General features: G+C 44.2%; 7 non-coding genes across 7 annotated transcripts; all 7 read left to right on the top strand.

The window, feature by feature from the left end:
* Positions 1-514: 514 nt before the first annotated feature.
* Positions 515-621, top strand: LOC149428255 (U6 spliceosomal RNA). Its single transcript, XR_016310805.1, has one exon. It is a non-coding gene; the product is annotated as a U6 spliceosomal RNA (small nuclear RNA).
* A 3,016-nt stretch (positions 622-3,637) lies between these two features.
* Positions 3,638-3,744, top strand: LOC149428254 (U6 spliceosomal RNA). The gene has a single exon (XR_016310804.1). It is a non-coding gene; the product is annotated as a U6 spliceosomal RNA (small nuclear RNA).
* A 4,799-nt stretch (positions 3,745-8,543) lies between these two features.
* On the top strand, positions 8,544-8,650 carry LOC149428253 (U6 spliceosomal RNA). The gene has a single exon (XR_016310803.1). It is a non-coding gene; the product is annotated as a U6 spliceosomal RNA (small nuclear RNA).
* Positions 8,651-11,666: 3,016 nt separating this feature from the next.
* LOC149428252 (U6 spliceosomal RNA) lies at positions 11,667-11,773 on the top strand. Its single transcript, XR_016310802.1, has one exon. It is a non-coding gene; the product is annotated as a U6 spliceosomal RNA (small nuclear RNA).
* Positions 11,774-14,793: 3,020 nt separating this feature from the next.
* LOC149428251 (U6 spliceosomal RNA) lies at positions 14,794-14,900 on the top strand. The gene has a single exon (XR_016310801.1). It is a non-coding gene; the product is annotated as a U6 spliceosomal RNA (small nuclear RNA).
* A 3,016-nt stretch (positions 14,901-17,916) lies between these two features.
* Positions 17,917-18,023, top strand: LOC149428250 (U6 spliceosomal RNA). Its single transcript, XR_016310800.1, has one exon. It is a non-coding gene; the product is annotated as a U6 spliceosomal RNA (small nuclear RNA).
* Positions 18,024-22,822: 4,799 nt separating this feature from the next.
* On the top strand, positions 22,823-22,929 carry LOC149428249 (U6 spliceosomal RNA). The gene has a single exon (XR_016310799.1). It is a non-coding gene; the product is annotated as a U6 spliceosomal RNA (small nuclear RNA).
* Positions 22,930-24,737: the final 1,808 nt, after the last annotated feature.

Below are 24,737 nucleotides of genomic sequence, written 5' to 3'. Positions count from 1 at the left end.
CTTCCCTAGGTGGATAGATGGCGCAGGCACCATTTTTAAAACCACAGAGATACATCAATCAATCAAAGTGAGTTGAAAATAATATAGCAAAAAAACAAAACCAATGGACTAAAATGGCTCTTTAATAATTACCAGGAAATCCAAATCCAAAATAGCCGCCTAGCAGAGGATGGTTTGGATCCAACCACCTCTGCTTTATGGGCCCAGCAAGGCATGGTGGGCGTGGCCTGCCTGCCTTCCCACAATGCCTCCTGGCAGAGCTGCTCACTTGCATGCGGTGTCCTGCTTAACAATAGCCTGTGTGCTCCTCATTTTCTTCAGTAAAATCAACTTTTCAACTGACAGACATTATTGATCACATTGATTATGATTATACAAAAAGCATTCTTAGAATTCATAAACATAGTTTGGCAGAAATAGCGCAGAACACCGACATTCAACGCTCTCCATAAGCTGATCTTCTGACCTCTTTGACGGCTTATATACCCCTCGGGCTCTCCCATTGCTTTGCCCCCCCGCATCGGCGGGTGGGCAGGATTACAATCGTGGAACGATACAGAGAAAATTAGCAAGCCCCTGCGTAAGGTTGACATGCTAACCCATGAAGCGGTCCCAAATTTTTTCCTCAAACAACCTTCCTTCAATTCAATGCTTTGGATTTCTTGCTTTCTTTCTTTCTTTTTTTTTTTTTTTACTCTTAGCATCAACTATTTTAAAAAATAAAAATTACAAGCTGCGGCTTACGGTTAGAGCGCAACTGAAAGCTGCACGTGCCCTAGCGGCTTCTCCCACCAACCTTCTCTGAAGAAGAGCAGCACGCCTATGGGCATCCCACTGCCCCGTTAGTCTATGGGGGCGCTCCATTCTCTCACTCCTTCTCTTGGCTCCCCTTTCTTTCCCAATGCCTTTCTATACGGCCAGCTCTGGGAAAGCTCCCCCGGCACTCAAGGTGAGGATGCCAAAGTGCGCCCCTCCCCCGAGCCCCTTCATTCGGGAAAACAAAAAGGCAGCAAATGCCATAAGCGCTCTCTTACACCCTGAGCCCCCGCTCACATCAAAACCAATTTCAAAATTGGGTGACCTGCTGACACCAATGCCTATGCAAATCGCACCAAAAGCTCTGCTGCGTGCACTACTTTAGAAGTCGGCGCGGCTCCGACAAAGCCGGAACCGCACCCGTACGACCGCTCTAATAGCGGACAATAGGGTGCGACTTGGCCTACAGTTTTACAAGTCGCAGGCCAAGTTGCACCTGACGTGACCGGGGTGTAAGGGGCATGCCAGCGTGTGCGTTCTCATAGCGCACGTCTAGGACAGACCACTCGTTTCAATAGGCTTCCCTAGGTGAATAGATCGATTTTAAAACCACAGAGATACATAAATCAATCAAAGTGAGTTGAAAATAATATAGCAAAAAAACAAAACCAATGTACCTCGGACACGGCCGATGACAGATCTGAGTACCGGCCCCGTTGCTGGTACCATGTGACCTGCTGTGACCAATCACAGCAGGTCACATGACAGTTGTACACCATGGATGGCTTCATGCATGCCATCCATTGTCTACTAGTGTCTAGCTGTGAATCGTCACAGCGATCACATGCACATGTCATGTGATGAGCCGTGGCCAGATCACAGCTGAGCACAAAAAAAAAAAACAAAAAAAAAACAAACCCCTGAATGAATCGATGTCATTCAGGTAAATGCTTGCTTATAGCAAAGGAAGTCTTTGCTATAAGCAAATTGTGTAAGAAAAGAAAAAAAAAAAAACTGATCACTTCCCCAAAGTAGTACAATGTTACTGTGGTAACATTGTACTACTTTGGTCATAGGGAAATATGAAAAGAAAATCTTGAAGAAAAAGAAAAAAAATGTAATAAAAAATGAACAATAATAAAAAAAAAGTAAAAAAAATGATTTTTTTTTTTTTTTCCATACTGTCACCAGTCAGTGTCCCTGATCACCGCTATGCCAGTGATAGGATGACGCTGTACTGCACTGGTGACAGTATGTAAAAAAAAATAATTGTGACAATCATTTTTTTCATTTTCTGAAAAATTCGGACAAAAAAAATACAACTTCAAAAAACTCGCCATGCCTCTTATGAAATCCGTCGTACTGTCTACTTTACAAAAAGGGGTCATTTGGGGAATATCTGTACTGTTCTGACATTCTTGGGCCTCAAGAAATTAGATTGGCTGTCACTACTTCAGGATTGATCAATATTCAGACCTATACCAGAGTTTGTGAACTCTATCACTTTCCTACAAACTAAAAAATACATCCTAATTTGGGTTATTTTCACCAAAGACATGTAGCAGAATACATCTCGGCCTAAATTTATGAAGAACCATTACGGATTTGCGAACTTTTATAACAGAAACAAAGAAAACCGTGTTTTGTTTTTAAATTTTCGGTCTTTTTTGGTTAATTTAGCCAAAAATAAAAACCCCAGCGGTGATTAAATACCACCAAAAGAAAGCTCTAGTTGTGTGAAGAAAACGATGAAATGTTTGTTTGGGTACAATGTTGTATGACCGAGCGAATTGTCATTGAAATTGTGAGAGCGCTGAAACCTGAAAAATGGCCTGGGCAGGAAGGGGGTAAAAGTGCCCGGCATGGAAATGGTTCATCGATACGAGAAAATCAAAAAGAGCCGCCTAGCGGAGGATGGTTTCCATCCAACGACCTCTGGGCCAGCTCTGGGAAAGGTCCCCTGGCACTCAAGGTGAGGATGCCAAAAGTGCGCCCCTCCCCCGAGCTCCTTCATTCGGGAAAACAAAAAGGGAACCAGGGAACAAATGCCATAAGCGCTCGCTTACACCCTGAGCCCCCGCTCACACCCAAAACCATTTCAAAATCGGGCGACCTGCTGACACCAATGCCTATGCAAACCGCACCAAAAGCTCTGCTGCGTGCACTACTTTAGAGGTCGGCGCGGCTCCGACAAAGCCGGAACCGCACCCATAGGACCGCTGTAATAGCGGACAATAGGGTGCGACTTGGCCTACAGTTTTGCAAGTCGCAGGCCAAGTTGCACCTGACGTGACCGGGGTGTAAGGGGCATGCCAGCGTGTGCGTTCTCGTAGCGCACCTCTAGGACAGACCACTCGTTTCAATAGGCTTCCCTAGGTGGATAGATGGCGCAGGCACCATTTTTAAAACCACAGAGATACATCAATCAATCAAAGTGAGTTGAAAATAATATAGCAAAAAAACAAAACCAATGGACTAAAATGGCTCTTTAATAATTACCAGGAAATCCAAATCCAAAATAGCCGCCTAGCAGAGGATGGTTTGGATCCAACCACCTCTGCTTTATGGGCCCAGCAAGGCATGGTGGGCGTGGCCTGCCTGCCTTCCCACAATGCCTCCTGGCAGAGCTGCTCACTTGCATGCGGTGTCCTGCTTAACAATAGCCTGTGTGCTCCTCATTTTCTTCAGTAAAATCAACTTTTCAACTGACAGACATTATTGATCACATTGATTATGATTATACAAAAAGCATTCTTAGAATTCATAAACATAGTTTGGCAGAAATAGCGCAGAACACCGACATTCAACGCTCTCCATAAGCTGATCTTCTGACCTCTTTGACGGCTTATATACCCCTCGGGCTCTCCCATTGCTTTGCCCCCCCGCATCGGCGGGTGGGCAGGATTACAATCGTGGAACGATACAGAGAAAATTAGCAAGCCCCTGCGTAAGGTTGACATGCTAACCCATGAAGCGGTCCCAAATTTTTTCCTCAAACAACCTTCCTTCAATTCAATGCTTTGGATTTCTTGCTTTCTTTCTTTCTTTTTTTTTTTTTTTACTCTTAGCATCAACTATTTTAAAAAATAAAAATTACAAGCTGCGGCTTACGGTTAGAGCGCAACTGAAAGCTGCACGTGCCCTAGCGGCTTCTCCCACCAACCTTCTCTGAAGAAGAGCAGCACGCCTATGGGCATCCCACTGCCCCGTTAGTCTATGGGGGCGCTCCATTCTCTCACTCCTTCTCTTGGCTCCCCTTTCTTTCCCAATGCCTTTCTATACGGCCAGCTCTGGGAAAGCTCCCCCGGCTCTCAAGGTGAGGATGCCAAAGTGCGCCCCTCCCCCGAGCCCCTTCATTCGGGAAAACAAAAAGGCAGCAAATGCCATAAGCGCTCTCTTACACCCTGAGCCCCCGCTCACATCAAAACCAATTTCAAAATTGGGTGACCTGCTGACACCAATGCCTATGCAAATCGCACCAAAAGCTCTGCTGCGTGCACTACTTTAGAAGTCGGCGCGGCTCCGACAAAGCCGGAACCGCACCCGTACGACCGCTCTAATAGCGGACAATAGGGTGCGACTTGGCCTACAGTTTTACAAGTCGCAGGCCAAGTTGCACCTGACGTGACCGGGGTGTAAGGGGCATGCCAGCGTGTGCGTTCTCATAGCGCACGTCTAGGACAGACCACTCGTTTCAATAGGCTTCCCTAGGTGAATAGATCGATTTTAAAACCACAGAGATACATAAATCAATCAAAGTGAGTTGAAAATAATATAGCAAAAAAACAAAACCAATGTACCTCGGACACGGCCGATGACAGATCTGAGTACCGGCCCCGTTGCTGGTACCATGTGACCTGCTGTGACCAATCACAGCAGGTCACATGACAGTTGTACACCATGGATGGCTTCATGCATGCCATCCATTGTCTACTAGTGTCTAGCTGTGAATCGTCACAGCGATCACATGCACATGTCATGTGATGAGCCGTGGCCAGATCACAGCTGAGCACAAAAAAAAAAAACAAAAAAAAAACAAACCCCTGAATGAATCGATGTCATTCAGGTAAATGCTTGCTTATAGCAAAGGAAGTCTTTGCTATAAGCAAATTGTGTAAGAAAAGAAAAAAAAAAAAACTGATCACTTCCCCAAAGTAGTACAATGTTACTGTGGTAACATTGTACTACTTTGGTCATAGGGAAATATGAAAAGAAAATCTTGAAGAAAAAGAAAAAAAATGTAATAAAAAATGAACAATAATAAAAAAAAAGTAAAAAAAATGATTTTTTTTTTTTTTTCCATACTGTCACCAGTCAGTGTCCCTGATCACCGCTATGCCAGTGATAGGATGACGCTGTACTGCACTGGTGACAGTATGTAAAAAAAAATAATTGTGACAATCATTTTTTTCATTTTCTGAAAAATTCGGACAAAAAAAATACAACTTCAAAAAACTCGCCATGCCTCTTATGAAATCCGTCGTACTGTCTACTTTACAAAAAGGGGTCATTTGGGGAATATCTGTACTGTTCTGACATTCTTGGGCCTCAAGAAATTAGATTGGCTGTCACTACTTCAGGATTGATCAATATTCAGACCTATACCAGAGTTTGTGAACTCTATCACTTTCCTACAAACTAAAAAATACATCCTAATTTGGGTTATTTTCACCAAAGACATGTAGCAGAATACATCTCGGCCTAAATTTATGAAGAACCATTACGGATTTGCGAACTTTTATAACAGAAACAAAGAAAACCGTGTTTTGTTTTTAAATTTTCGGTCTTTTTTGGTTAATTTAGCCAAAAATAAAAACCCCAGCGGTGATTAAATACCACCAAAAGAAAGCTCTAGTTGTGTGAAGAAAACGATGAAATGTTTGTTTGGGTACAATGTTGTATGACCGAGCGAATTGTCATTGAAATTGTGAGAGCGCTGAAACCTGAAAAATGGCCTGGGCAGGAAGGGGGTAAAAGTGCCCGGCATGGAAATGGTTCATCGATACGAGAAAATCAAAAAGAGCCGCCTAGCGGAGGATGGTTTCCATCCAACGACCTCTGGGCCAGCTCTGGGAAAGGTCCCCTGGCACTCAAGGTGAGGATGCCAAAAGTGCGCCCCTCCCCCGAGCTCCTTCATTCGGGAAAACAAAAAGGGAACCAGGGAACAAATGCCATAAGCGCTCGCTTACACCCTGAGCCCCCGCTCACACCCAAAACCATTTCAAAATCGGGCGACCTGCTGACACCAATGCCTATGCAAACCGCACCAAAAGCTCTGCTGCGTGCACTACTTTAGAGGTCGGCGCGGCTCCGACAAAGCCGGAACCGCACCCATAGGACCGCTGTAATAGCGGACAATAGGGTGCGACTTGGCCTACAGTTTTACAAGTCGCAGGCCAAGTTGCACCTGACGTGACCGGGGTGTAAGGGGCATGCCAGCGTGTGCGTTCTCATAGCGCACGTCTAGGACAGACCACTCGTTTCAATAGGCTTCCCTAGGTGAATAGATCGATTTTAAAACCACAGAGATACATAAATCAATCAAAGTGAGTTGAAAATAATATAGCAAAAAAACAAAACCAATGTACCTCGGACACGGCCGATGACAGATCTGAGTACCGGCCCCGTTGCTGGTACCATGTGACCTGCTGTGACCAATCACAGCAGGTCACATGACAGTTGTACACCATGGATGGCTTCATGCATGCCATCCATTGTCTACTAGTGTCTAGCTGTGAATCGTCACAGCGATCACATGCACATGTCATGTGATGAGCCGTGGCCAGATCACAGCTGAGCACAAAAAAAAAAAAAAACAAACCCCTGAATGAATCGATGTCATTCAGGTAAATGCTTGCTTATAGCAAAGGAAGTCTTTGCTATAAGCAAATTGTGTAAGAAAAGAAAAAAAAAAAACTGATCACTTCCCCAAAGTAGTACAATGTTACTGTGGTAACATTGTACTACTTTGGTCATAGGGAAATATGAAAAGAAAATCTTGAAGAAAAAGAAAAAAAATGTAATAAAAAATGAACAATAATAAAAAAAAAGTAAAAAAAATGATTTTTTTTTTTTTTTTTCCCCATACTGTCACCAGTCAGTGTCCCTGATCACCGCTATGCCAGTGATAGGATGACGCTGTACTGCACTGGTGACAGTATGTAAAAAAAAATAATTGTGACAATCATTTTTTTCATTTTCTGAAAAATTCGGACAAAAAAAATACAACTTCAAAAAACTCGCCATGCCTCTTATGAAATCCGTCGTACTGTCTACTTTACAAAAAGGGGTCATTTGGGGAATATCTGTACTGTTCTGACATTCTTGGGCCTCAAGAAATTAGATTGGCTGTCACTACTTCAGGATTGATCAATATTCAGACCTATACCAGAGTTTGTGAACTCTATCACTTTCCTACAAACTAAAAAATACATCCTAATTTGGGTTATTTTCACCAAAGACATGTAGCAGAATACATCTCGGCCTAAATTTATGAAGAACCATTACGGATTTGCGAACTTTTATAACAGAAACAAAGAAAACCGTGTTTTGTTTTTAAATTTTCGGTCTTTTTTGGTTAATTTAGCCAAAAATAAAAACCCCAGCGGTGATTAAATACCACCAAAAGAAAGCTCTAGTTGTGTGAAGAAAACGATGAAATGTTTGTTTGGGTACAATGTTGTATGACCGAGCGAATTGTCATTGAAATTGTGAGAGCGCTGAAACCTGAAAAATGGCCTGGGCAGGAAGGGGGTAAAAGTGCCCGGCATGGAAATGGTTCATCGATACGAGAAAATCAAAAAGAGCCGCCTAGCGGAGGATGGTTTCCATCCAACGACCTCTGGGCCAGCTCTGGGAAAGGTCCCCTGGCACTCAAGGTGAGGATGCCAAAAGTGCGCCCCTCCCCCGAGCTCCTTCATTCGGGAAAACAAAAAGGGAACCAGGGAACAAATGCCATAAGCGCTCGCTTACACCCTGAGCCCCCGCTCACACCCAAAACCATTTCAAAATCGGGCGACCTGCTGACACCAATGCCTATGCAAACCGCACCAAAAGCTCTGCTGCGTGCACTACTTTAGAGGTCGGCGCGGCTCCGACAAAGCCGGAACCGCACCCATAGGACCGCTGTAATAGCGGACAATAGGGTGCGACTTGGCCTACAGTTTTACAAGTCGCAGGCCAAGTTGCACCTGACGTGACCGGGGTGTAAGGGGCATGCCAGCGTGTGCGTTCTCATAGCGCACGTCTAGGACAGACCACTCGTTTCAATAGGCTTCCCTAGGTGGATAGATGGCGCAGGCACCATTTTTAAAACCACAGAGATACATCAATCAATCAAAGTGAGTTGAAAATAATATAGCAAAAAAACAAAACCAATGGACTAAAATGGCTCTTTAATAATTACCAGGAAATCCAAATCCAAAATAGCCGCCTAGCAGAGGATGGTTTGGATCCAACCACCTCTGCTTTATGGGCCCAGCAAGGCATGGTGGGCGTGGCCTGCCTGCCTTCCCACAATGCCTCCTGGCAGAGCTGCTCACTTGCATGCGGTGTCCTGCTTAACAATAGCCTGTGTGCTCCTCATTTTCTTCAGTAAAATCAACTTTTCAACTGACAGACATTATTGATCACATTGATTATGATTATACAAAAAGCATTCTTAGAATTCATAAACATAGTTTGGCAGAAATAGCGCAGAACACCGACATTCAACGCTCTCCATAAGCTGATCTTCTGACCTCTTTGACGGCTTATATACCCCTCGGGCTCTCCCATTGCTTTGCCCCCCCGCATCGGCGGGTGGGCAGGATTACAATCGTGGAACGATACAGAGAAAATTAGCAAGCCCCTGCGTAAGGTTGACATGCTAACCCATGAAGCGGTCCCAAATTTTTTCCTCAAACAACCTTCCTTCAATTCAATGCTTTGGATTTCTTGCTTTCTTTCTTTCTTTTTTTTTTTTTTTACTCTTAGCATCAACTATTTTAAAAAATAAAAATTACAAGCTGCGGCTTACGGTTAGAGCGCAACTGAAAGCTGCACGTGCCCTAGCGGCTTCTCCCACCAACCTTCTCTGAAGAAGAGCAGCACGCCTATGGGCATCCCACTGCCCCGTTAGTCTATGGGGGCGCTCCATTCTCTCACTCCTTCTCTTGGCTCCCCTTTCTTTCCCAATGCCTTTCTATACGGCCAGCTCTGGGAAAGCTCCCCCGGCTCTCAAGGTGAGGATGCCAAAGTGCGCCCCTCCCCCGAGCCCCTTCATTCGGGAAAACAAAAAGGCAGCAAATGCCATAAGCGCTCTCTTACACCCTGAGCCCCCGCTCACATCAAAACCAATTTCAAAATTGGGTGACCTGCTGACACCAATGCCTATGCAAATCGCACCAAAAGCTCTGCTGCGTGCACTACTTTAGAAGTCGGCGCGGCTCCGACAAAGCCGGAACCGCACCCGTACGACCGCTCTAATAGCGGACAATAGGGTGCGACTTGGCCTACAGTTTTACAAGTCGCAGGCCAAGTTGCACCTGACGTGACCGGGGTGTAAGGGGCATGCCAGCGTGTGCGTTCTCATAGCGCACGTCTAGGACAGACCACTCGTTTCAATAGGCTTCCCTAGGTGAATAGATCGATTTTAAAACCACAGAGATACATAAATCAATCAAAGTGAGTTGAAAATAATATAGCAAAAAAACAAAACCAATGTACCTCGGACACGGCCGATGACAGATCTGAGTACCGGCCCCGTTGCTGGTACCATGTGACCTGCTGTGACCAATCACAGCAGGTCACATGACAGTTGTACACCATGGATGGCTTCATGCATGCCATCCATTGTCTACTAGTGTCTAGCTGTGAATCGTCACAGCGATCACATGCACATGTCATGTGATGAGCCGTGGCCAGATCACAGCTGAGCACAAAAAAAAAAAACAAAAAAAAAACAAACCCCTGAATGAATCGATGTCATTCAGGTAAATGCTTGCTTATAGCAAAGGAAGTCTTTGCTATAAGCAAATTGTGTAAGAAAAGAAAAAAAAAAAAACTGATCACTTCCCCAAAGTAGTACAATGTTACTGTGGTAACATTGTACTACTTTGGTCATAGGGAAATATGAAAAGAAAATCTTGAAGAAAAAGAAAAAAAATGTAATAAAAAATGAACAATAATAAAAAAAAAGTAAAAAAAATGATTTTTTTTTTTTTTTCCATACTGTCACCAGTCAGTGTCCCTGATCACCGCTATGCCAGTGATAGGATGACGCTGTACTGCACTGGTGACAGTATGTAAAAAAAAATAATTGTGACAATCATTTTTTTCATTTTCTGAAAAATTCGGACAAAAAAAATACAACTTCAAAAAACTCGCCATGCCTCTTATGAAATCCGTCGTACTGTCTACTTTACAAAAAGGGGTCATTTGGGGAATATCTGTACTGTTCTGACATTCTTGGGCCTCAAGAAATTAGATTGGCTGTCACTACTTCAGGATTGATCAATATTCAGACCTATACCAGAGTTTGTGAACTCTATCACTTTCCTACAAACTAAAAAATACATCCTAATTTGGGTTATTTTCACCAAAGACATGTAGCAGAATACATCTCGGCCTAAATTTATGAAGAACCATTACGGATTTGCGAACTTTTATAACAGAAACAAAGAAAACCGTGTTTTGTTTTTAAATTTTCGGTCTTTTTTGGTTAATTTAGCCAAAAATAAAAACCCCAGCGGTGATTAAATACCACCAAAAGAAAGCTCTAGTTGTGTGAAGAAAACGATGAAATGTTTGTTTGGGTACAATGTTGTATGACCGAGCGAATTGTCATTGAAATTGTGAGAGCGCTGAAACCTGAAAAATGGCCTGGGCAGGAAGGGGGTAAAAGTGCCCGGCATGGAAATGGTTCATCGATACGAGAAAATCAAAAAGAGCCGCCTAGCGGAGGATGGTTTCCATCCAACGACCTCTGGGCCAGCTCTGGGAAAGGTCCCCTGGCACTCAAGGTGAGGATGCCAAAAGTGCGCCCCTCCCCCGAGCTCCTTCATTCGGGAAAACAAAAAGGGAACCAGGGAACAAATGCCATAAGCGCTCGCTTACACCCTGAGCCCCCGCTCACACCCAAAACCATTTCAAAATCGGGCGACCTGCTGACACCAATGCCTATGCAAACCGCACCAAAAGCTCTGCTGCGTGCACTACTTTAGAGGTCGGCGCGGCTCCGACAAAGCCGGAACCGCACCCATAGGACCGCTGTAATAGCGGACAATAGGGTGCGACTTGGCCTACAGTTTTACAAGTCGCAGGCCAAGTTGCACCTGACGTGACCGGGGTGTAAGGGGCATGCCAGCGTGTGCGTTCTCATAGCGCACGTCTAGGACAGACCACTCGTTTCAATAGGCTTCCCTAGGTGGATAGATGGCGCAGGCACCATTTTTAAAACCACAGAGATACATCAATCAATCAAAGTGAGTTGAAAATAATATAGCAAAAAAACAAAACCAATGGACTAAAATGGCTCTTTAATAATTACCAGGAAATCCAAATCCAAAATAGCCGCCTAGCAGAGGATGGTTTGGATCCAACCACCTCTGCTTTATGGGCCCAGCAAGGCATGGTGGGCGTGGCCTGCCTGCCTTCCCACAATGCCTCCTGGCAGAGCTGCTCACTTGCATGCGGTGTCCTGCTTAACAATAGCCTGTGTGCTCCTCATTTTCTTCAGTAAAATCAACTTTTCAACTGACAGACATTATTGATCACATTGATTATGATTATACAAAAAGCATTCTTAGAATTCATAAACATAGTTTGGCAGAAATAGCGCAGAACACCGACATTCAACGCTCTCCATAAGCTGATCTTCTGACCTCTTTGACGGCTTATATACCCCTCGGGCTCTCCCATTGCTTTGCCCCCCCGCATCGGCGGGTGGGCAGGATTACAATCGTGGAACGATACAGAGAAAATTAGCAAGCCCCTGCGTAAGGTTGACATGCTAACCCATGAAGCGGTCCCAAATTTTTTCCTCAAACAACCTTCCTTCAATTCAATGCTTTGGATTTCTTGCTTTCTTTCTTTCTTTTTTTTTTTTTTTACTCTTAGCATCAACTATTTTAAAAAATAAAAATTACAAGCTGCGGCTTACGGTTAGAGCGCAACTGAAAGCTGCACGTGCCCTAGCGGCTTCTCCCACCAACCTTCTCTGAAGAAGAGCAGCACGCCTATGGGCATCCCACTGCCCCGTTAGTCTATGGGGGCGCTCCATTCTCTCACTCCTTCTCTTGGCTCCCCTTTCTTTCCCAATGCCTTTCTATACGGCCAGCTCTGGGAAAGCTCCCCCGGCACTCAAGGTGAGGATGCCAAAGTGCGCCCCTCCCCCGAGCCCCTTCATTCGGGAAAACAAAAAGGCAGCAAATGCCATAAGCGCTCTCTTACACCCTGAGCCCCCGCTCACATCAAAACCAATTTCAAAATTGGGTGACCTGCTGACACCAATGCCTATGCAAATCGCACCAAAAGCTCTGCTGCGTGCACTACTTTAGAAGTCGGCGCGGCTCCGACAAAGCCGGAACCGCACCCGTACGACCGCTCTAATAGCGGACAATAGGGTGCGACTTGGCCTACAGTTTTACAAGTCGCAGGCCAAGTTGCACCTGACGTGACCGGGGTGTAAGGGGCATGCCAGCGTGTGCGTTCTCATAGCGCACGTCTAGGACAGACCACTCGTTTCAATAGGCTTCCCTAGGTGAATAGATCGATTTTAAAACCACAGAGATACATAAATCAATCAAAGTGAGTTGAAAATAATATAGCAAAAAAACAAAACCAATGTACCTCGGACACGGCCGATGACAGATCTGAGTACCGGCCCCGTTGCTGGTACCATGTGACCTGCTGTGACCAATCACAGCAGGTCACATGACAGTTGTACACCATGGATGGCTTCATGCATGCCATCCATTGTCTACTAGTGTCTAGCTGTGAATCGTCACAGCGATCACATGCACATGTCATGTGATGAGCCGTGGCCAGATCACAGCTGAGCACAAAAAAAAAAAACAAAAAAAAAACAAACCCCTGAATGAATCGATGTCATTCAGGTAAATGCTTGCTTATAGCAAAGGAAGTCTTTGCTATAAGCAAATTGTGTAAGAAAAGAAAAAAAAAAAAACTGATCACTTCCCCAAAGTAGTACAATGTTACTGTGGTAACATTGTACTACTTTGGTCATAGGGAAATATGAAAAGAAAATCTTGAAGAAAAAGAAAAAAAATGTAATAAAAAATGAACAATAATAAAAAAAAAGTAAAAAAAATGATTTTTTTTTTTTTTTTTCCCCATACTGTCACCAGTCAGTGTCCCTGATCACCGCTATGCCAGTGATAGGATGACGCTGTACTGCACTGGTGACAGTATGTAAAAAAAAATAATTGTGACAATCATTTATTTCATTTTCTGAAAAATTCGGACAAAAAAAATACAACTTCAAAAAACTCGCCATGCCTCTTATGAAATCCGTCGTACTGTCTACTTTACAAAAAGGGGTCATTTGGGGAATATCTGTACTGTTCTGACATTCTTGGGCCTCAAGAAATTAGATTGGCTGTCACTACTTCAGGATTGATCAATATTCAGACCTATACCAGAGTTTGTGAACTCTATCACTTTCCTACAAACTAAAAAATACATCCTAATTTGGGTTATTTTCACCAAAGACATGTAGCAGAATACATCTCGGCCTAAATTTATGAAGAACCATTACGGATTTGCGAACTTTTATAACAGAAACAAAGAAAACCGTGTTTTGTTTTTAAATTTTCGGTCTTTTTTGGTTAATTTAGCCAAAAATAAAAACCCCAGCGGTGATTAAATACCACCAAAAGAAAGCTCTAGTTGTGTGAAGAAAACGATGAAATGTTTGTTTGGGTACAATGTTGTATGACCGAGCGAATTGTCATTGAAATTGTGAGAGCGCTGAAACCTGAAAAATGGCCTGGGCAGGAAGGGGGTAAAAGTGCCCGGCATGGAAATGGTTCATCGATACGAGAAAATCAAAAAGAGCCGCCTAGCGGAGGATGGTTTCCATCCAACGACCTCTGGGCCAGCTCTGGGAAAGGTCCCCTGGCACTCAAGGTGAGGATGCCAAAAGTGCGCCCCTCCCCCGAGCTCCTTCATTCGGGAAAACAAAAAGGGAACCAGGGAACAAATGCCATAAGCGCTCGCTTACACCCTGAGCCCCCGCTCACACCCAAAACCATTTCAAAATCGGGCGACCTGCTGACACCAATGCCTATGCAAACCGCACCAAAAGCTCTGCTGCGTGCACTACTTTAGAGGTCGGCGCGGCTCCGACAAAGCCGGAACCGCACCCATAGGACCGCTGTAATAGCGGACAATAGGGTGCGACTTGGCCTACAGTTTTGCAAGTCGCAGGCCAAGTTGCACCTGACGTGACCGGGGTGTAAGGGGCATGCCAGCGTGTGCGTTCTCGTAGCGCACCTCTAGGACAGACCACTCGTTTCAATAGGCTTCCCTAGGTGGATAGATGGCGCAGGCACCATTTTTAAAACCACAGAGATACATCAATCAATCAAAGTGAGTTGAAAATAATATAGCAAAAAAACAAAACCAATGGACTAAAATGGCTCTTTAATAATTACCAGGAAATCCAAATCCAAAATAGCCGCCTAGCAGAGGATGGTTTGGATCCAACCACCTCTGCTTTATGGGCCCAGCAAGGCATGGTGGGCGTGGCCTGCCTGCCTTCCCACAATGCCTCCTGGCAGAGCTGCTCACTTGCATGCGGTGTCCTGCTTAACAATAGCCTGTGTGCTCCTCATTTTCTTCAGTAAAATCAACTTTTCAACTGACAGACATTATTGATCACATTGATTATGATTATACAAAAAGCATTCTTAGAATTCATAAACATAGTTTGGCAGAAATAGCGCAGAACACCGACATTCAACGCTCTCCATAAGCTGATCTTCTGACCTCTTTGACGGCTTATATACCCCTCGGGCTCTCCCATTGCTTTGCCCCCCCGCATCGGCGGGTGGGCAGGATTACAATCGTGGAACGATACAGAGAAAATTAGCAAGCCCCTGCGTAAGGTTGACATGCTAACCCATGAAGCGGTCCCAAATTTTTTCCTCAAACAACCTTCCTTCAATTCAATGCTTTGGATTTCTTGCTTTCTTTCTTTCTTTTTTTTTTTTTTTACTCTTAGCATCAACTATTTTAAAAAATAAAAATTACAAGCTGCGGCTTACGGTTAGAGCGCAACTGAAAGCTGCACGTGCCCTAGCGGCTTCTCCCACCAACCTTCTCTGAAGAAGAGCAGCACGCCTATGGGCATCCCACTGCCCCGTTAGTCTATGGGGGCGCTCCATTCTCTCACTCCTTCTCTTGGCTCCCCTTTCTTTCCCAATGCCTTTCTATACGGCCAGCTCTGGGAAAGCTCCCCCGGCACTCAAGGTGAGGATGCCAAAGTGCGCCCCTCCCCCGAGCCCCTTCATTCGGGAAAACAAAAAGGCAGCAAATGCCATAAGCGCTCTCTTACACCCTGAGCCCCCGCTCACATCAAAACCAATTTCAAAATTGGGTGACCTGCTGACACCAATGCCTATGCAAATCGCACCAAAAGCTCTGCTGCGTGCACTACTTTAGAAGTCGGCGCGGCTCCGACAAAGCCGGAACCGCACCCGTACGACCGCTCTAATAGCGGACAATAGGGTGCGACTTGGCCTACAGTTTTACAAGTCGCAGGCCAAGTTGCACCTGACGTGACCGGGGTGTAAGGGGCATGCCAGCGTGTGCGTTCTCATAGCGCACGTCTAGGACAGACCACTCGTTTCAATAGGCTTCCCTAGGTGAATAGATCGATTTTAAAACCACAGAGATACATAAATCAATCAAAGTGAGTTGAAAATAATATAGCAAAAAAACAAAACCAATGTACCTCGGACACGGCCGATGACAGATCTGAGTACCGGCCCCGTTGCTGGTACCATGTGACCTGCTGTGACCAATCACAGCAGGTCACATGACAGTTGTACACCATGGATGGCTTCATGCATGCCATCCATTGTCTACTAGTGTCTAGCTGTGAATCGTCACAGCGATCACATGCACATGTCATGTGATGAGCCGTGGCCAGATCACAGCTGAGCACAAAAAAAAAAAACAAAAAAAAAACAAACCCCTGAATGAATCGATGTCATTCAGGTAAATGCTTGCTTATAGCAAAGGAAGTCTTTGCTATAAGCAAATTGTGTAAGAAAAGAAAAAAAAAAAAACTGATCACTTCCCCAAAGTAGTACAATGTTACTGTGGTAACATTGTACTACTTTGGTCATAGGGAAATATGAAAAGAAAATCTTGAAGAAAAAGAAAAAAAATGTAATAAAAAATGAACAATAATAAAAAAAAAGTAAAAAAAATGATTTTTTTTTTTTTTTCCATACTGTCACCAGTCAGTGTCCCTGATCACCGCTATGCCAGTGATAGGATGACGCTGTACTGCACTGGTGACAGTATGTAAAAAAAAATAATTGTGACAATCATTTTTTTCATTTTCTGAAAAATTCGGACAAAAAAAATACAACTTCAAAAAACTCGCCATGCCTCTTATGAAATCCGTCGTACTGTCTACTTTACAAAAAGGGGTCATTTGGGGAATATCTGTACTGTTCTGACATTCTTGGGCCTCAAGAAATTAGATTGGCTGTCACTACTTCAGGATTGATCAATATTCAGACCTATACCAGAGTTTGTGAACTCTATCACTTTCCTACAAACTAAAAAATACATCCTAATTTGGGTTATTTTCACCAAAGACATGTAGCAGAATACATCTCGGCCTAAATTTATGAAGAACCATTACGGATTTGCGAACTTTTATAACAGAAACAAAGAAAACCGTGTTTTGTTTTTAAATTTTCGGTCTTTTTTGGTTAATTTAGCCAAAAATAAAAACCCCAGCGGTGATTAAATACCACCAAAAGAAAGCTCTAGTTGTGTGAAGAAAACGATGAAATGTTTGTTTGGGTACAATGTTGTATGACCGAGCGAATTGTCATTGAAATTGTGAGAGCGCTGAAACCTGAAAAATGGCCTGGGCAGGAAGGGGGTAAAAGTGCCCGGCATGGAAATGGTTCATCGATACGAGAAAATCAAAAAGAGCCGCCTAGCGGAGGATGGTTTCCATCCAACGACCTCTGGGCCAGCTCTGGGAAAGGTCCCCTGGCACTCAAGGTGAGGATGCCAAAAGTGCGCCCCTCCCCCGAGCTCCTTCATTCGGGAAAACAAAAAGGGAACCAGGGAACAAATGCCATAAGCGCTCGCTTACACCCTGAGCCCCCGCTCACACCCAAAACCATTTCAAAATCGGGCGACCTGCTGACACCAATGCCTATGCAAACCGCACCAAAAGCTCTGCTGCGTGCACTACTTTAGAGGTCGGCGCGGCTCCGACAAAGCCGGAACCGCACCCATAGGACCGCTGTAATAGCGGACAATAGGGTGCGACTTGGCCTACAGTTTTGCAAGTCGCAGGCCAAGTTGCACCTGACGTGACCGGGGTGTAAGGGGCATGCCAGCGTGTGCGTTCTCGTAGCGCACCTCTAGGACAGACCACTCGTTTCAATAGGCTTCCCTAGGTGGATAGATGGCGCAGGCACCATTTTTAAAACCACAGAGATACATCAATCAATCAAAGTGAGTTGAAAATAATATAGCAAAAAAACAAAACCAATGGACTAAAATGGCTCTTTAATAATTACCAGGAAATCCAAATCCAAAATAGCCGCCTAGCAGAGGATGGTTTGGATCCAACCACCTCTGCTTTATGGGCCCAGCAAGGCATGGTGGGCGTGGCCTGCCTGCCTTCCCACAATGCCTCCTGGCAGAGCTGCTCACTTGCATGCGGTGTCCTGCTTAACAATAGCCTGTGTGCTCCTCATTTTCTTCAGTAAAATCAACTTTTCAACTGACAGACATTATTGATCACATTGATTATGATTATACAAAAAGCATTCTTAGAATTCATAAACATAGTTTGGCAGAAATAGCGCAGAACACCGACATTCAACGCTCTCCATAAGCTGATCTTCTGACCTCTTTGACGGCTTATATACCCCTCGGGCTCTCCCATTGCTTTGCCCCCCCGCATCGGCGGGTGGGCAGGATTACAATCGTGGAACGATACAGAGAAAATTAGCAAGCCCCTGCGTAAGGTTGACATGCTAACCCATGAAGCGGTCCCAAATTTTTTCCTCAAACAACCTTCCTTCAATTCAATGCTTTGGATTTCTTGCTTTCTTTCTTTCTTTTTTTTTTTTTTTACTCTTAGCATCAACTATTTTAAAAAATAAAAATTACAAGCTGCGGCTTACGGTTAGAGCGCAACTGAAAGCTGCACGTGCCCTAGCGGCTTCTCCCACCAACCTTCTCTGAAGAAGAGCAGCACGCCTATGGGCATCCCACTGCCCCGTTAGTCTATGGGGGCGCTCCATTCTCTCACTCCTTCTCTTGGCTCCCCTTTCTTTCCCAATGCCTTTCTATACGGCCAGCTCTGGGAAAGCTCCCCCGGCTCTCAAGGTGAGGATGCCAAAGTGCGCCCCTCCCCCGAGCCCCTTCATTCGGGAAAACAAAAAGGCAGCAAATGCCATAAGCGCTCTCTTACACCCTGAGCCCCCGCTCACATCAAAACCAATTTCAAAATTGGGTGACCTGCTGACACCAATGCCTATGCAAATCGCACCAAAAGCTCTGCTGCGTGCACTACTTTAGAAGTCGGCGCGGCTCCGACAAAGCCGGAACCGCACCCGTACGACCGCTCTAATAGCGGACAATAGGGTGCGACTTGGCCTACAGTTTTACAAGTCGCAGGCCAAGTTGCACCTGACGTGACCGGGGTGTAAGGGGCATGCCAGCGTGTGCGTTCTCATAGCGCACGTCTAGGACAGACCACTCGTTTCAATAGGCTTCCCTAGGTGAATAGATCGATTTTAAAACCACAGAGATACATAAATCAATCAAAGTGAGTTGAAAATAATATAGCAAAAAAACAAAACCAATGTACCTCGGACACGGCCGATGACAGATCTGAGTACCGGCCCCGTTGCTGGTACCATGTGACCTGCTGTGACCAATCACAGCAGGTCACATGACAGTTGTACACCATGGATGGCTTCATGCATGCCATCCATTGTCTACTAGTGTCTAGCTGTGAATCGTCACAGCGATCACATGCACATGTCATGTGATGAGCCGTGGCCAGATCACAGCTGAGCACAAAAAAAAAAAACAAAAAAAAAACAAACCCCTGAATGAATCGATGTCATTCAGGTAAATGCTTGCTTATAGCAAAGGAAGTCTTTGCTATAAGCAAATTGTGTAAGAAAAGAAAAAAAAAAAAACTGATCACTTCCCCAAAGTAGTACAATGTTACTGTGGTAACATTGTACTACTTTGGTCATAGGGAAATATGAAAAGAAAATCTTGAAGAAAAAGAAAAAAAATGTAATAAAAAATGAACAATAATAAAAAAAAAGTAAAAAAAATGATTTTTTTTTTTTTTTCCATACTGTCACCAGTCAGTGTCCCTGATCACCGCTATGCCAGTGATAGGATGACGCTGTACTGCACTGGTGACAGTATGTAAAAAAAAATAATTGTGACAATCATTTTTTTCATTTTCTGAAAAATTCGGACAAAAAAAATACAACTTCAAAAAACTCGCCATGCCTCTTATGAAATCCGTCGTACTGTCTACTTTACAAAAAGGGGTCATTTGGGGAATATCTGTACTGTTCTGACATTCTTGGGCCTCAAGAAATTAGATTGGCTGTCACTACTTCAGGATTGATCAATATTCAGACCTATACCAGAGTTTGTGAACTCTATCACTTTCCTACAAACTAAAAAATACATCCTAATTTGGGTTATTTTCACCAAAGACATGTAGCAGAATACATCTCGGCCTAAATTTATGAAGAACCATTACGGATTTGCGAACTTTTATAACAGAAACAAAGAAAACCGTGTTTTGTTTTTAAATTTTCGGTCTTTTTTGGTTAATTTAGCCAAAAATAAAAACCCCAGCGGTGATTAAATACCACCAAAAGAAAGCTCTAGTTGTGTGAAGAAAACGATGAAATGTTTGTTTGGGTACAATGTTGTATGACCGAGCGAATTGTCATTGAAATTGTGAGAGCGCTGAAACCTGAAAAATGGCCTGGGCAGGAAGGGGGTAAAAGTGCCCGGCATGGAAATGGTTCATCGATACGAGAAAATCAAAAAGAGCCGCCTAGCGGAGGATGGTTTCCATCCAACGACCTCTGGGCCAGCTCTGGGAAAGGTCCCCTGGCACTCAAGGTGAGGATGCCAAAAGTGCGCCCCTCCCCCGAGCTCCTTCATTCGGGAAAACAAAAAGGGAACCAGGGAACAAATGCCATAAGCGCTCGCTTACACCCTGAGCCCCCGCTCACACCCAAAACCATTTCAAAATCGGGCGACCTGCTGACACCAATGCCTATGCAAACCGCACCAAAAGCTCTGCTGCGTGCACTACTTTAGAGGTCGGCGCGGCTCCGACAAAGCCGGAACCGCACCCATAGGACCGCTGTAATAGCGGACAATAGGGTGCGACTTGGCCTACAGTTTTACAAGTCGCAGGCCAAGTTGCACCTGACGTGACCGGGGTGTAAGGGGCATGCCAGCGTGTGCGTTCTCATAGCGCACGTCTAGGACAGACCACTCGTTTCAATAGGCTTCCCTAGGTGAATAGATCGATTTTAAAACCACAGAGATACATAAATCAATCAAAGTGAGTTGAAAATAATATAGCAAAAAAACAAAACCAATGTACCTCGGACACGGCCGATGACAGATCTGAGTACCGGCCCCGTTGCTGGTACCATGTGACCTGCTGTGACCAATCACAGCAGGTCACATGACAGTTGTACACCATGGATGGCTTCATGCATGCCATCCATTGTCTACTAGTGTCTAGCTGTGAATCGTCACAGCGATCACATGCACATGTCATGTGATGAGCCGTGGCCAGATCACAGCTGAGCACAAAAAAAAAAAAAAACAAACCCCTGAATGAATCGATGTCATTCAGGTAAATGCTTGCTTATAGCAAAGGAAGTCTTTGCTATAAGCAAATTGTGTAAGAAAAGAAAAAAAAAAAACTGATCACTTCCCCAAAGTAGTACAATGTTACTGTGGTAACATTGTACTACTTTGGTCATAGGGAAATATGAAAAGAAAATCTTGAAGAAAAAGAAAAAAAATGTAATAAAAAATGAACAATAATAAAAAAAAAGTAAAAAAAATGATTTTTTTTTTTTTTTTTCCCCATACTGTCACCAGTCAGTGTCCCTGATCACCGCTATGCCAGTGATAGGATGACGCTGTACTGCACTGGTGACAGTATGTAAAAAAAAATAATTGTGACAATCATTTTTTTCATTTTCTGAAAAATTCGGACAAAAAAAATACAACTTCAAAAAACTCGCCATGCCTCTTATGAAATCCGTCGTACTGTCTACTTTACAAAAAGGGGTCATTTGGGGAATATCTGTACTGTTCTGACATTCTTGGGCCTCAAGAAATTAGATTGGCTGTCACTACTTCAGGATTGATCAATATTCAGACCTATACCAGAGTTTGTGAACTCTATCACTTTCCTACAAACTAAAAAATACATCCTAATTTGGGTTATTTTCACCAAAGACATGTAGCAGAATACATCTCGGCCTAAATTTATGAAGAACCATTACGGATTTGCGAACTTTTATAACAGAAACAAAGAAAACCGTGTTTTGTTTTTAAATTTTCGGTCTTTTTTGGTTAATTTAGCCAAAAATAAAAACCCCAGCGGTGATTAAATACCACCAAAAGAAAGCTCTAGTTGTGTGAAGAAAACGATGAAATGTTTGTTTGGGTACAATGTTGTATGACCGAGCGAATTGTCATTGAAATTGTGAGAGCGCTGAAACCTGAAAAATGGCCTGGGCAGGAAGGGGGTAAAAGTGCCCGGCATGGAAATGGTTCATCGATACGAGAAAATCAAAAAGAGCCGCCTAGCGGAGGATGGTTTCCATCCAACGACCTCTGGGCCAGCTCTGGGAAAGGTCCCCTGGCACTCAAGGTGAGGATGCCAAAAGTGCGCCCCTCCCCCGAGCTCCTTCATTCGGGAAAACAAAAAGGGAACCAGGGAACAAATGCCATAAGCGCTCGCTTACACCCTGAGCCCCCGCTCACACCCAAAACCATTTCAAAATCGGGCGACCTGCTGACACCAATGCCTATGCAAACCGCACCAAAAGCTCTGCTGCGTGCACTACTTTAGAGGTCGGCGCGGCTCCGACAAAGCCGGAACCGCACCCATAGGACCGCTGTAATAGCGGACAATAGGGTGCGACTTGGCCTACAGTTTTACAAGTCGCAGGCCAAGTTGCACCTGACGTGACCGGGGTGTAAGGGGCATGCCAGCGTGTGCGTTCTCATAGCGCACGTCTAGGACAGACCACTCGTTTCAATAGGCTTCCCTAGGTGGATAGATGGCGCAGGCACCATTTTTAAAACCACAGAGATACATCAATCAATCAAAGTGAGTTGAAAATAATATAGCAAAAAAACAAAACCAATGGACTAAAATGGCTCTTTAATAATTACCAGGAAATCCAAATCCAAAATAGCCGCCTAGCAGAGGATGGTTTGGATCCAACCACCTCTGCTTTATGGGCCCAGCAAGGCATGGTGGGCGTGGCCTGCCTGCCTTCCCACAATGCCTCCTGGCAGAGCTGCTCACTTGCATGCGGTGTCCTGCTTAACAATAGCCTGTGTGCTCCTCATTTTCTTCAGTAAAATCAACTTTTCAACTGACAGACATTATTGATCACATTGATTATGATTATACAAAAAGCATTCTTAGAATTCATAAACATAGTTTGGCAGAAATAGCGCAGAACACCGACATTCAACGCTCTCCATAAGCTGATCTTCTGACCTCTTTGACGGCTTATATACCCCTCGGGCTCTCCCATTGCTTTGCCCCCCCGCATCGGCGGGTGGGCAGGATTACAATCGTGGAACGATACAGAGAAAATTAGCAAGCCCCTGCGTAAGGTTGACATGCTAACCCATGAAGCGGTCCCAAATTTTTTCCTCAAACAACCTTCCTTCAATTCAATGCTTTGGATTTCTTGCTTTCTTTCTTTCTTTTTTTTTTTTTTTACTCTTAGCATCAACTATTTTAAAAAATAAAAATTACAAGCTGCGGCTTACGGTTAGAGCGCAACTGAAAGCTGCACGTGCCCTAGCGGCTTCTCCCACCAACCTTCTCTGAAGAAGAGCAGCACGCCTATGGGCATCCCACTGCCCCGTTAGTCTATGGGGGCGCTCCATTCTCTCACTCCTTCTCTTGGCTCCCCTTTCTTTCCCAATGCCTTTCTATACGGCCAGCTCTGGGAAAGCTCCCCCGGCTCTCAAGGTGAGGATGCCAAAGTGCGCCCCTCCCCCGAGCCCCTTCATTCGGGAAAACAAAAAGGCAGCAAATGCCATAAGCGCTCTCTTACACCCTGAGCCCCCGCTCACATCAAAACCAATTTCAAAATTGGGTGACCTGCTGACACCAATGCCTATGCAAATCGCACCAAAAGCTCTGCTGCGTGCACTACTTTAGAAGTCGGCGCGGCTCCGACAAAGCCGGAACCGCACCCGTACGACCGCTCTAATAGCGGACAATAGGGTGCGACTTGGCCTACAGTTTTACAAGTCGCAGGCCAAGTTGCACCTGACGTGACCGGGGTGTAAGGGGCATGCCAGCGTGTGCGTTCTCATAGCGCACGTCTAGGACAGACCACTCGTTTCAATAGGCTTCCCTAGGTGAATAGATCGATTTTAAAACCACAGAGATACATAAATCAATCAAAGTGAGTTGAAAATAATATAGCAAAAAAACAAAACCAATGTACCTCGGACACGGCCGATGACAGATCTGAGTACCGGCCCCGTTGCTGGTACCATGTGACCTGCTGTGACCAATCACAGCAGGTCACATGACAGTTGTACACCATGGATGGCTTCATGCATGCCATCCATTGTCTACTAGTGTCTAGCTGTGAATCGTCACAGCGATCACATGCACATGTCATGTGATGAGCCGTGGCCAGATCACAGCTGAGCACAAAAAAAAAAAACAAAAAAAAAACAAACCCCTGAATGAATCGATGTCATTCAGGTAAATGCTTGCTTATAGCAAAGGAAGTCTTTGCTATAAGCAAATTGTGTAAGAAAAGAAAAAAAAAAAAACTGATCACTTCCCCAAAGTAGTACAATGTTACTGTGGTAACATTGTACTACTTTGGTCATAGGGAAATATGAAAAGAAAATCTTGAAGAAAAAGAAAAAAAATGTAATAAAAAATGAACAATAATAAAAAAAAAGTAAAAAAAATGATTTTTTTTTTTTTTTCCATACTGTCACCAGTCAGTGTCCCTGATCACCGCTATGCCAGTGATAGGATGACGCTGTACTGCACTGGTGACAGTATGTAAAAAAAAATAATTGTGACAATCATTTTTTTCATTTTCTGAAAAATTCGGACAAAAAAAATACAACTTCAAAAAACTCGCCATGCCTCTTATGAAATCCGTCGTACTGTCTACTTTACAAAAAGGGGTCATTTGGGGAATATCTGTACTGTTCTGACATTCTTGGGCCTCAAGAAATTAGATTGGCTGTCACTACTTCAGGATTGATCAATATTCAGACCTATACCAGAGTTTGTGAACTCTATCACTTTCCTACAAACTAAAAAATACATCCTAATTTGGGTTATTTTCACCAAAGACATGTAGCAGAATACATCTCGGCCTAAATTTATGAAGAACCATTACGGATTTGCGAACTTTTATAACAGAAACAAAGAAAACCGTGTTTTGTTTTTAAATTTTCGGTCTTTTTTGGTT

This window comes from Staurois parvus, unplaced genomic scaffold (assembly GCF_062004578.1).
Source record: "Staurois parvus isolate SC_StPar_1 unplaced genomic scaffold, SC_StPar_1.0 ptg003371l, whole genome shotgun sequence".
In the NCBI taxonomy this organism is placed as follows: Eukaryota; Metazoa; Chordata; class Amphibia; order Anura; family Ranidae; genus Staurois; species Staurois parvus.
The sequence above is the reverse complement of the archived record's forward strand: the minus strand, read 5'-3'. Positions and strand labels throughout refer to the sequence as shown.